The sequence below is a fragment of the Periplaneta americana genome, chromosome 7 (genome assembly GCF_040183065.1).
Source record: "Periplaneta americana isolate PAMFEO1 chromosome 7, P.americana_PAMFEO1_priV1, whole genome shotgun sequence".
Lineage (NCBI taxonomy): Eukaryota > Metazoa > Arthropoda > Insecta > Blattodea > Blattidae > Periplaneta > Periplaneta americana.
The window spans coordinates 22,622,885-22,637,300 of record NC_091123.1 but is presented as its reverse complement, the minus strand read 5'-3'; the positions used below and the strand labels follow the sequence as shown (position 1 = coordinate 22,637,300).

General features: G+C 37.6%; 1 protein-coding gene across 5 annotated transcripts in view; it reads left to right on the top strand.

The window, feature by feature from the left end:
* The window catches only part of LOC138702974 (kinesin-like protein KIF12), a 248,160-nt gene that overhangs the window by 207,543 nt on the left and 26,201 nt on the right, over nt 1-14,416 (top strand). The gene's annotated exons all lie outside the window — the stretch shown is intronic.

Genomic DNA, 14,416 nt, shown 5'->3' with positions numbered 1-14,416 from the left:
TCGACTGGGAGCCAATCACGGGTATGACAGCAACGTGCTTATGTTTACATTAGGATTTTTCTTACAGCGAAAACAGTACAGAGCCCCATGCTTTCCATGACTAGAATGAGGTGATGTGGTCGGCACCACGCTCTGACCGCCTTTTACCCCGGGGAAAGACCCAGTACTCAATTTTATAGAAGGCTGAGTGAACCTTGGGGCCGTTCTGAAAGTTTGGCAACGAGAAAAATCCTGTCACCACCTGGGATCGAACCCCGGACCTTCCAGTCCGTAGCCAGCTGCTCTAACAACTGAGCTACCCGGCCGCAGACAATAATAATAATAATAATAATAATAATAATAATAATAATAATAATAATAATAATAATAATAATAATAACAACAACAATAACAATAATAACTGTGTTGAGTGTATCAATTTGGTTGAAGCATACTGTACCCACGTCGACAGAAATTTATTGCAAATTTCATACACTAGGCACTGAGAATGCAACTCACTCCTGAGTGAAAGACCTACTATGAGTACAAAGCCAGACTCACAATAGAAAACCAGTAGCCTACTACAGACTATATTATGTGTCAAGACGTACAGACAAAACTATTGAAGTAAATAAAGCGAACGTTTTTCTACAAGAGCTAACAAAAGGAACTGCTATATCATCAATATTTATCACCTGTCATATCATAAAATCACCGCGACAGAGGATGAAAGGATATAGAAATAAATTCCCTACATAAGTGAATACAAAAACATAATAATAATATGTAAACTTCAGTGTGTAAAGTCATCCCTATAGGCATAACAGCATGTTGACAAAGGTTTGAAAAAATAGGCTACGTAGAGAAATTGGATTTTGATCCCAACGAAATCATCTTCAAGACATAAAAATCCTTTATTCTAGAAACTTCTACAATTTTTCCAGTATGTTTAGTCATATAAAATTGCCTGAAATAATTTCAATCCTGAATGCTGGGTCAAGAAATTCGAGAAATCAGAAATTAATAATAATAATAACAATAATAATAATAATAATAACAATAATAATAATAATAATAATAATAATAATAATAATAATAAATAATTTATAACATAATAAAGAGATTGAAAATTGTTGCGAAATTCTTAAAACGTAATGAGAAATAATGTGTCATCCTTGTCCTATTTATTTTATATGTAACGTCTGTATTGGATCTACATTAGTAGAAAAAAATTGAAGGAATGATGGAACGGAAATAACACTCGTAGTCCTGAAAATGCTTACGTCATATCTGATAAACTTTTAACAATAGGAACCCATTCATGTAGGTTACATAAGAGAGAGGGTTTTTGAAATATATTTAAAAAAACGTTATTCAGTTGTGTTTTGACATGGACATGAAACAGACGCGTGCACAATACATGCGTAACTATAGAAAGTTAATACAAGCTTGGAATTACTCACATACAGATGGATAAATAACAATAACATTTACGGAATATCCTTTGTAATGGCACGGCACTGGTACAATAATGTGGCATACATAATATTATGCATGATTTTCACTAACGGTAAAGACTGTTTGTAATGCTGGAGTACAAAAAAAAAATACTTTAAAGTACATTTTGTCATGCATATCGTGTTCGTTACTATAGTAGTGACTTATTCTTAACATTATTTCATTTGTTGATTACTGCTTATTTAGTTTTGAGTTCATTTGTTTCTTTCTCTTTTTTTTTTTTCCTCGCTGTTATTTATACTCGCTTTAACATCTCTGGTCATATCCCGAGTTAATCGTTTGGGTGAAATCCGAAGAGCCTGTGTGCTATTGTTGAGACTGGTTATATTGTTGTGAACTAGATGGCGACTGTATAATATGTATTACTGATTTGTTATAAATATGATTTCGGTGATGAATGAGGCCGGTGATATTCAGGGATGTTGTGGCCCGAATTTCCTAGTACTTGCCTTACAGTTGAGGGAAACCCCAGAAAAACCTCAACCAGGAAATTCAACCCGACCGGGAATCGAACCCGAGCCCTCTGCGTAAGAGACAAGCATTCTGACCCCTACACTACAGTGGTGGTCGTTTTTTTTATCTGATTAATTATTTGTTTTTTATTTGGTTATTGACTATGTTTAATTAATTTTATTAACATAGTTACAAAATTATTAATCTAATGACGTTGTTTATGCATTACGTATTGTTATGGGATTATTGGTTCTCTGTGTTGTCTGTTTGTTTTATTATAGGCTATGTAAAATTAATTTATTACTTTTTATTTATTTGATAATTGATTCATAATTTCATTCACTATCTATCATAATTTACAACATTGTTAGTGTATTTCATATATAATAAAAATATAATATGTTTTATATGTATGACTTCTTTTAAAGAAAAATGGAAAGAACAAGTCTACAAACTGCTATTCGAAGATTACATTTTTTCAGTGGCGGTTCCTCGCGGGAGGGAAGGGATGAACGTCCTCCTCACATTTTTTTCTTTTGAAAGTAAATACCACATAAAATATGTGCCTTGAAATTCGAGGAAGATTCGATAATTTTTAAGTTCATAGATATAAGAAAACTTCGGTTGATCGAGTTTCAAACCATGCGCGCTCATGTGCTGCTAGAAAACTGTGAGAAAGATGCGAGATTGTTTGTGTGGAGGAAAGCCAATCCGTTCCTCCTTTACTGCAGTTAGCACACATAGACAACAGCGCGCTAGCGGCCAGAGGAAGAAGCAGAGTTTTAAAGCAAGTAAATGAACGGATAGGGAGGAGATCCTCCTCTGAACCAGCGCATGGGCGGGAAATAGAAACCGACTGGTCGTGCAGCAAGCTCGCTACCGCTGCCATCTAACGATCTTGCATTCAACCAGACTATAACACATCTAGGAGGAGGCACAATAAAAACAGTTTTAACGCAGCGCTATGAAAGACACCATAATATAAACTTATTTAAAATTATAAATAAAAAATATTATTCATTGCACTTTATATAGGCAACTATTCATTGTTTTAAACTTTCAAGGATATTTGAAAGTTAAAGTCGGGTTTATATAAAACAAAGAGGAAGTACGTAGTTCTACGTTAGTATCGCAGATCTTTTTGGCCCCTGAAATTCACTTGCATTCATTGTGTACTAGATAGGGCAAAAGCCAAGTTGTCCGTTTTGTACAAATATATTTGAAATTGAAAGTAGTACTCCAAACTACATTATTTTTAACATAAAAAATTAATCGGCCACCGGCAACTTTGAACAATAATGGTAGTATGACTTTACAAGAACTGATATTCTTCAAAAGCATGTGATACTGAACTTGTAAAATGTACATGTGGCAACACGGATCACGTGGGTGGGTGCAGTGTTCTCGCTTTCTTCAGATTATTTCCCATTTCCATGGTTCCGATTACGTGTTAGTAGCTATAATCTCTTCCAACACGTGTGATGCTGTAGTGTGCTCGAAAAAATGCTGCGGGGTGAATTTCCTTGTAATTGTTAATTTGTGCAATTATTCAACAGTGAATGGAAGTGAAAACATTATAAGGCTATATTTTGGAAAATTTAGGAAACTCAGTTTACAAGAACAGATTATTGCTATACAGAAGGGAAGGCCAACCCCAACACTACCTGGTCTTACATGTATGCATGTTGGCTAATTTGTAGCATGTTTCATTCAAGAAGGTGTCATTTCGTCCTGTTACCTTCTTTCCTCCTCTTAAGAAATATGCAGGAGCCGCCACTGCATTTTTTTTATCAAAACATGCCTAATTTTAAATAATGGCTTTGCTTCATCAATAACAGTCCGCGCAACTCACAACCCTCAGCACGAATGTGTGTCAGCATAGGTCGACGCTTCAATTGATAAAGTGAAAGATAAGAGTACCGCTACATCAAGAGTGAACTGACATGTATGTGAAGGGTACAATACGGGCTGTCCTCGTTATGTGGGTGTCTTGAAAGCGAGATGTCATTTGTTTCATTTGAAATTGGTTAATTACAGTAATACAATTTTGAGTCTCGCTTTTTATTAACTGGATTCTCAAGTCATTTTTATTTTTCAAGAGAAATAACTTAATGGAAAAGCGAGATTTTAATAAAGCCAACATAATTGTAGGATTTCAAGGACAGACGAGTCCACACCTGTGGAGTAACGGTTAGCGCGTGTGACCGCGAAACCAGGTGGCCTGGGTTCAAATCCCGGTCGGAGCAAGTTCTCTGGTTGATATTTTTCCGAGGTTTTCCCTCAACCCAATATGAGTAAATGCTGGGTAACTATCTGTGCTGGACCCCGGACTCATTTCACTGCCATTATCACCTTCATTTCATTCAGACGCTAAATAACCTGAGAAGTTACTTCTGTAATAAATTGTCTAGCCTTTATTATTCACGTAATCTTTTAGTATTTTGATTTTTATTGTAATTGTAAATTTATTATTAATTGGAATTATAATTGTAATTGTATTCTTAATATTGCAGTTGTAATCCCCTAGTAGAGCGGAAGAGAAGACCTCATGGTCTTATCTCTACCAGGTTAAATAAATACAGTATATATACTATTATGTTGATTTTTTTTTATTTTAGTAGGTTATTTTACGACGCTTTATCAACATCTTAGGTTATTTAGCGTCTGAATGAGATGAAGGTGATAATGCCGGTGAAATGAGTTCAGGGTCCAACACCGAAAGTTACCCAGCATTTGCTCATATTGGGTTGAGGGAAAACCCCGGAAAAAACCTCAACCAGGTAACTTGCCCCTACAAGGAATCGAACCCGGGCCATCTGGTTTCGCGGCTAGACGCGCTAACCGTTATTCCATAGGTGTGGGTCTATTATGTTGATACAGCGTCGTAAAATAACCCATAAAACAATAATAGACGACTGTAGGACTAAACTATAAACCATTTTAAAAAATGAGAAGGCGTACATTAGCCTATAGTTAAAATCTTTACGTGAAGTAGGTATAGCAGAACGAATGACGACGAAAAGTTGTAGGCCTAATATGTGTGAATTCCCAATTCAAATTCCGTATTTCTAGCTTTTTTTAAATTTTATTAATTACTGTTTTTGGACAATTTCTGCTTTCTCATTAGGCCAAACGAAGTTTAAAGAGAAAGTAGGCCTACAGTATGTTACAGAAACCCTCGGTGATTACAAACGAGTAAAATTTCGTAACAGTATACATTACGAATTTTATTCTAGTGTCATAAGAAAGAATGACTCAAAGAATTCCTGTTTTGAATATTGCGGTATGTCTAATTGCCGAAAAAACAATAGACGGCAGCAGAAGCGAAAAAAAAAAAACCTGTTAATATGAGTTTCGTTCGTTCCAGTTTGCCAGTCTTTTTGTTGTTTTTGCATTATTGCATAGTATCAAATGTTCGTAACCATCTTGACAAACAACTGGCAGGAAGGTGGATTGAGCGCGCTGTAGACAAAGACGTCTTCTGGAAGTGGCCACCGAGGTCCTCCGACTTGAATATTTGTAACTTCTTATGGGGTTACATAAAAGATATCATTTATGTACATTCACGCCTCATAATCTGTTGCGATATCATATCTGCGGGGCCACTCAGTCCATTCCAGTAGATATTTTGTAGTGTGTATGGCGTGACAGGGAATATAGAGTTGATATATTATGTGTGACACACGGAGTGCACATTGAGTGTTTGTGAGGTATGCACTATAAAATTTTTGAGTTGCTCTCTGTGGTGTCGCCATTTTCATGTACGAGCTACCAACAGCAAAGATTACTTACCCTCTTATGATCACGGAGGTTTTCTGTGGACACTCTGTGTTAGGATAAGGTTGCGTATATCGCACCACTTTAGCATTTATAATTTTTATTGAACAATACAATTTTTATTTTCTGCATTCCTTTACAGAAAAGCATTCTCAGAACATTTACCTTTCATGTAAAAAATAATCCTTGAATTTGATTTAATATTTTTGAAGTAGAATGACATTTTCGAAACACTTGTCAGTGGTGCCATTTAGGCAACTAGTTTCCCGGCGTGGCTCAGTCGGTTAAGGCGCTTGCCTGCCGGTCTGAAGTTGCGCTCGGGCGCAGGTTCGATCCCCACTTGGGCTGATTACCTGGTTGGGTTTTTCCGAGGTTTTCCCCAACCGTAAGATGAATGCCAGGTAATCTATGGCGAATCCTCGGCCCCATCTCGCCAAATACCATCTCGCTATCACCAATCTCATCGACGCTAAATAACCTCGTAGTTGATACAGCGTCGTTAAATAACTAACTAAAAAAAATAGTTTCCTAAATAGCACCTGCGGTTTCTTAAATCGCACCTCTTTAACTGCAGAGAACAGGATGAAGGAAACCTTTTAATATTGAACATATTGAACAGTATTTAATATGAATAATGTAATAAATGCAAATTACAAATTTACTGAAATTAATGAAAGAGAGTAACGCATCTTCAAATGAAATTGAAAAAATAGAGCATAAATTACCTAACATTTAAACTTCCTGAATGCGTTTTTTATTGTTACACATTTGCCATGTGCTTCACCAGGCAGTTCAAACTGTAAACTGCGTCACCTTTTCTCCGCGATTATCTCGAAGCCACCTAAGAACTGCTTCATGATTTAGCTGTCTGAAATGGTTTGAAGATAGAAACATCTAAAGGCTGGGCCTATGAGTATTATGACGAGGAAGCTGAAATAGGAGCACAACATTTTCCCGAGATAATCTAGCTTCTAAATTTTTGGAATGGTTCGTATAGGTGGACATACAGAAGCAGTACTTTTTTCTATGGCAGGTTTGAATGGCAAATAAAATGTTTGAGCTATTCGACAAATACTCGTAGTTCACTGTTGATGTAACCTGAATCAGAGCAAACAAATAACGATCCTGGAAGAACACCATCTGATAATGTAGGATGCACTGTTTGACGTTTAAAATTTTTCATAGGTGGCACAAAATACCTGGTACGCTTGTACAACACACACTTGTTATATTAACGCCCTTTTCACCACTTGATATTGCACCCATCTGATGCATTCCTCGTTCAGTTAAAATTTTTGGGCCTTCTTTTCTACGGCTAGAATTGCTACAGTTGCTCATATCGCACCGGTGCGAATTGAGAAACTACGTCATAAGTTATTATTTCCTTCATTCTAGCCTATAATCACCACATGTTCGAAAATCGTACTAAGTTAAATGTTCCTTAATATTTCTTTTAACCAATAACATCTTAAGATTATGGATTCCTTTGCATACAAATCCGTTATTTAGTTACAATATGTTAGTTAAATATACATCCACCTGAGCGATTATATTAAATACTCTATCACCACGTTGCTAGCACAAAGAAGTGGCAGAAATCAAGTGACATGGTGGAAGTTCATATGGTAGATTGTAACAATACCACTAGATGCTACACTCCTACAGTAATTTGTTTTAAACTAGCAGTGATGCCATTTAGGAAGCGGTGCGATTTATGCTGCTCTACCCTATAATGCTGAAGAAAAGCGATTTCAATATTTCGCAGAAATACAGTTTTTAAGCGATGATTTGACCTTATAATTATCCACTGATATATAGATCTTAACAGTAACTTAATTACTGTATATCGACGTTTATGGATCTGTTAAGACTATTTAATTTTCATCAAGGTTGAAGTTACGTACCACGCATAACAATATGGCTCTTTCCCAGGATGTTACGTCATCATCCCTGACGTTCACATTACATTTCTAATTAAAATTACAAGCATTAATATGACTGAAAGGTCATCTTTATCGTAGAATTGTATTTGTTAATGAGTTATTCATAAATTTTTTATTTCTTAATAAATACTTCGTTCTAGGGAAATTTGGACAGCAGATGAGCAATAATTGTATACTAGCCGTACCTGTGCGCTCCGCTGCACTTGTTAGAAATAAATATAATTACATAATTGTCCCGCGCCGTGGCGTCGCGTCTAAGGCATCCTGCCTAGGACTCGCGTTACGGAATGCGCGCTGGTTCGAGTCCTCATGAGGGAAGAAATTTTATCATGCAATTTCGGCCAGTGTATGGGACCGGTGCCTACCCAGCATCGTGATGCACTTGGGGAGCTACGATAGGTAGCGAAATTCGGTTGCGAATGCCAGCTATAACGGCTGGGGGGGGGGTCATCGTGCTAACCACACGATACCTCCAGTCTGGTTGGATGATCGTCCACCTCTGCTTCGACATGTGGGCGTGAGGCCAGCAGCCGGCTGGTCGGTCTAGGCCCTTAACGGGCTGTAGCGCGACGGATTATTATTATTATTATTATTAATTACATAATTAAAATAGGACATTTGATCCAGGGAACATTCGTGTTTGATAGAAGGATATATCGTTTAATATGTTACGTAATTTAAATTGTATTCAAATAATTAAAATTCGATCATTTTGGTCCAGAGACCACTCATTTGGTGCAATGACAATTCCTGTAACATGTTTCTTAATTGTTATTACATGCAAATAATTAAAATATGATCATTTGATTCAGAGTACATCCGTTTTTGGCGCAAGGATAATTCGTTTAACATTTTTCTAAGTCTTGAATGCATCCTTTAATAAATCACTCCAAATTAATAGCTTACTGTGCATCTTTTTTTAATGTCTGTTAAGTTTATTTTAGGAAAGTCCAGGATAACAGAGAGGGTTTGGAATTGAACGGGTTACATCAGCTGCATGTCTATGCGGATGACGTGAATATGTTAGGAGAAAATCCACAAACGATTAGGCAAAACACGGGAATTTTACTGGAAGCAAGTAAAGAGATAGGTTTGGAAGTAAATCCCGAAAAGACAAAGTATATGATTATGTCTCGTGACCAGAATATTGTACGAAATGGAAATATAAAAATTGGAAATTTATCTTTTGAAGAGGTGGAGAAGTTCAAATATCTTGGAGCAACAACAACAAATATAAATGATACTCGGGAGGAAATTAAACACAGAATAAATATGGAAAATGCGTGTTATTATTCGGTTGAGAAACTTTTATCATCCAGTCTGCTGACGAAAAATCTGAAAGTTAGAATTTATAAAACAGTTATATTACCGGTTGTTCTGTATGGCTTTGAAACTTGGACTGTCACTTTGAGAGAGGAACAGAGATTAAGGGTGTTTGAGAATAAGGTGCTTAGGAAAATATTTGGGGCTAAGCGAGATGAAGCTACAGGAGAATGGAGAAAGTTACACAACGCAGAACTGCACACATTGTATTATTCACCTGACATAATTAGGAACATTAAATGTAGACGTTTGAGATGGGCAGGGCATGTAGCACGTATGGGCGAATCCAGAAATGCATAGCTATAGAGTGTTAATTGGGAGGCCGGAGGAAAAAAGACCTCTAGGGAGGCCGAGACGTAGATGGGAAGATAATATTAAAATGGATTTGAGGGAGGTGGGGTATGATGATAGAGACTGGATTAATCTTGCTCAGGATAGGGACCGATGGCGGGCTTATGTGAGGGCGGAAGTGAACCTGCGGGTTCCTTAAAAGCTAGTAAGTAAGTAAGTAAGTAAGTAAGTAAGTAAGTAAATAAGTATGTAAGTAACTAAGTTTATTTTATTCACGCCTTAACATCTGTAGTCATGTCGCGTGTAGGCCGTTTTTACTCTTGTTGAATTCCTGTTTTTATTGTGTGTTGTAGATGGCTTGTTTTCATGTAACTGATTGTTATAGAGTTTGATTAATGTTTTTGGTATTGGTAATTGAGGCTGTGATGAATCATGGTATGTATCTTTCCAATCCGGCATTTGCCTTTATGACTAAGGGAAACGCGTAAAAGATACGAGAAAGTATATGAAGGGTTCAGAACCGTAGTGGGTCAAGCGCCATTTACTAAAACCGTAGAAAACAAGGGTAAAAATGAAGTTATTATCATAATTCAATAATATAATAAGTAATATAAAGTATACACATTCAAACTAAATGATATATCAATCTTCATTAAACTATGGTATTCACTTAACTTTAACCCTTGCTTTCTCCGTTTTTAATAAAAATGGCGCTTGGCCCACTGCGGCTCTGAACCCTTCATATCTCATCTTCTTGAAATTTATTTTTAATCTGTCGCCCTTTCACACGACCGTCATTTCTTGCATCGAGGATAAATTTTCCTTGCATTTGAATGATCCAGCATGATATGAATTTTATCCTTCAAGGCTCATTCACAATGAAAATTAAACATAACGTAAGCGTTAACTTAAAAATGTAAACTTTACGGTAAAATCAAGACCATTCACGATGGGAACATAAACATAACCGCTAAGATACTTGGTAACCATGGAAACATAATAACGACGCCATTTTCTCATATTCTGTCGTATACATCAGCGCTCCACGATTGTGTACTGTTTGCAAATCACGTAAGCATAAGCATGAAAGTTTGGAGTTTGCAAACTTTCATGTTAACGTCTTACGGTAATGTTTATGTCAATGTTTATGTTAATCATTGTGAATGATCCCATTTGGTAGCCTGGGCGCAAACTTCTGTGTTTATGTACGGTTATGTTTAATTTTCATTGTGAATGGGCCTTAACTCTAAAAGCTTGGCGTCGCGGTCTAAGGCATCCTGCCTAGGACTCGCGTTACGGAATGCGCGCTGGTTCGATTCCTCATGGGGGAAGAAATTTTCTCATGAAATTTCGGCCAGTGTATGGGACCGGTGCCTACCCAGCATCGTGATGCACTTGGAGAGCTACGATAGGTAGCAAAATCCGGTTGCGAATACCAGCTATAACGGCTGGGGGGATCATCGTACTAACCACACGATACCTCCATTCTGGTTGGATGATCGTCCACCTCTGCTTCGGCATGTGGGCGTGAGGCCAGCAGCCGGCTGGTCGGTCTAGGCCCTTAACGGGCTGTAGCGCCACGGATAATTATTATAAAACCAAAAACTGAAAGTTTTGAAAGCAGACACGTGATTATGCCTACCGGTTCTAGATGAACCAGAACTTTTGTTTGCTTCAATTTCCGAAGTTTCTTTATGTTGATGTCATTACACATTCCTTTAGGACATAACTTTGTGGTCAGTGCATGCCTGATAGCTCTTGATGTATAGATTTTTCTCGAGGAGACTTTGTCCTTGGTATTTTGCCAAAGTAGCTCCCCTAGAATCGATGGCTCCGCTATCGGACACATCTCATCGCACGCAACTTCCTCGAATTCACCCATCACTCGTTAATTGAGAGACTTTACATTAACATTAATGCAGAGTTTACATGATTTATAGAGACATAAAACTTATATGCACTAAAAGAATCAGTGTATGCTTCTAAATTTAAAAACAAACGATCATAAACTTATAAAAGGAGAATAGCAATGACAAAATAAGTTTTTATTGGAAAAAGGAGCATTTTCTGCGGAACTCTGGAGAAAGAACTAAGGAAGAGATTAGTGAAGTGCTTTGTGTGGAGTCTAGCATTATATGGGGCAGAAACATGGACAATACGACGAAGTGAAGAGAAGCAAATAGAAGCATTTGAAATGTCGATATGGAGAAGAATGGAACGTGTGAAGTGGACAGGCGGAATAAGAAATGAAGCTGTTGTAAAGAGTGGGTGAAGAAAGAATGATACTGAAACTGATCAGAAAGAGGAAAAGGAATTGGTTGGGTCACTGGCTGAGAACAAACTGCCTACTGAAGGATGCACTGGAAGGAATGGCGAACGGGAGAAGAGTTCGGGGTAGAAGAAGATATAAGATCATAGGCTTTAAAGGAACACGCAGGTTCATTGCCGCCTTTACATAAGCCCGCCATCGATCCCTATCCTGTGAAAGATCAATCCAGTCTCTATCACCATATCCCACCTCTCTCAAATCCATGTTAATATTATCCTCCCATCTGCGTCTCGTCCACACCTGTGGAGTAACGGTTAGCGCGTCTAGCCGCGAAACCAGGTGGTCCGGGTTCGATTCCCGGTCGGGACAAGTTACCTGGTTGAGGTTATTTCCGGGGTTTTCCCTCAGCCCAATATGAGCAAATGCTGGGTAACTTTCTGTGTTTTACCCCGGACTCATTTCACCGGCATTATCACCTTCATCTCATTCAGACGCTAAATAACCTAAGATGTTGATAAAGCGTCGTAAAATAACCAACCAAAATAAAAAAAATCTACGTCTCGACCTCCCTAAAGGTTTTTTCCCTCCGGTCTCCCAACTAGCACTATATAGCCTATGCATTTCTGGATTCGCCCATACGTGCTACATGTCCTGCCCATCTCAAACGTCTGGATTTAATTATGTCAGGTGAAGAATACAAGGCGTGCAGTTCTGCGTTGTGTAGCTTTCTCCATTCTCCTGTAACTTCATCCCTCTTAGCTCCAAATATTTTCCTAAGAACCTTATTCTCAAACATCCTTAATCTCTGTTCCTCTCTCAACGTGAGAGTCCAAGTTTCACAGCCATACAGAGCAACCGGTAATATAACTGTTTTATAAATTCTAACTTTCAGTTTTTTGACAGCAGATTAGATGACAAAAGCTTCTCAACCGAATAATAACAGGCATTTCCCATATTTATTCTGCGTTTAATTTTCTCCCGAGTGGCATTTATATTTGTTACTGTTGCTCCAAGATATTTGAACTTTTCCACCTCTTCGAAGAATAAATCTCCAATTTTTATATTTCCATTTCGTAGAATATTCTGGTCACGAGACATAATCATATACTTTGTCTTTTCCGGATTTACTTTAAAAACTATCGCTTTACTTCCTTCAAGTAAAATTCCGTGTTTTCCCTAATCGTTTGTGGATTTTCTCCTAACATATTCACGTCATCCGCATAGACAAGAATCTGATGTAACCGTTCAATTCCAAACCCTCTGTGTTATCCTGAACTCTCCTAATGGCATATTCTAGAGCGAAGTTGAAAGGTAAAGGTGATAGTGCATCTCCTTGCTTTAGCCCACAGTGAATTGGAAAACCATAAGATAGAAACTGACCTATACGGACTCTGCTGTACGTTTCACTGAGACACATTTTAATTAATCGAACTAGTTTCTTTGGAATACCAAATTCAATAAGAATGTTATATAAAACTTCTCTCTTAACCGAGTCATATGGCTTTTTGAAATCTATGAATAACTGATGTACTGTACCCTTATACTCCCATTTTTTCTCCAATATCTGTCGAATACAAGAAATCTGATCAATAATCAATAGTCGATCTATTACGCCTACAACCGCACTGATGATCCCCAATAATTTAAGTTATATAAGATCATAGACGACATTAAGATATATGGATCATATGAAGAAACGAAAAGGAAGGCAGAAAATAGGAAAGATTTGAGAAAGCTGGGTTTGCAATGAAAGACCTGCCCTTGGGCAGAACATTAAATGAATGAATGAATAAATGTCTCTTCTTTATTGATTTTCTGGCATATACCTTGGCATCACTGGGCTGTGCTTCCTCGACTGTCAACGGTATGTGACGCTTCTGAATATATGTAATCTTAATAATTTTCGTGGGAGTTGTGACCTTTATGCTAAAGTAGTTGAGGTCGTCAACATTGTGACTAAATATTGATGAAGTAGGAGTTGCGTGACCACGACGAAGGTTCTGAATAATCCAGAAGTGATCACAGATAAGAAGTGTACTTGAACTAGACATTATTTCGGTCAGCGTGTCTCTTGAGGTTGGCAACAATCGTTGCTATGCGCAACTTTAAATTACTTATGTTCCGTCAATAAGCATGATCTAGCCTACAGGATGCAAAAGAATTTATTTCTTTTTCTTTAAAAGGCAGTAAAGGACGTTGTTAGGAATAAATCGACTGCCCAGTTCAAAAGGGAAATAACTGAAAATTTGATTATGGTGAAGGATGGATAGAACAGAAAAAAAAATTTCTCCGGCACCAGGACTCTAACCCGGGTTTTCAGCTCTACGTACCAACGCTATACCCACTAAGCCACGCCGGATTCCAGTTCCGATCCGGATCATATCCCCTCAGTTTAAGTTCTACCTCTCAGTTTTCCCTTTGGTGGCCTACCCTCATGCACTGTGTCACAGAATATGTGACAGTGGCACAATGTCCACCGTACTATGTACAGAGGTGTACTCATTACGAGTGACTAAGTGGCCGGGATCCGACGAGATGAGCACCGTCTTAAATCACTAAGTGATTACTTACGCATATTATATTATTATAAACTGAGGGGATTCAATCCGGCATCGGAACTAGAATCCGGTGTGGCTTAGTGGATAAAGCGTCAGCACGTAGAGCTGAAAACCTGGGTTCGAGTTCCGGTGCGGAGAGAATTTTTCTCTGTTTTATCCATCCTTCATCATAAGATAACGCAGAATTCCTGCACGGAAATATCATATGTACTTTGGTGCATCATAATAATATGAAAATTTGAAGTTTTAAGAAAACTGAATTTTAAAGCCTCATGTTGCTGTGAAAAATCCAATTAACATACTTA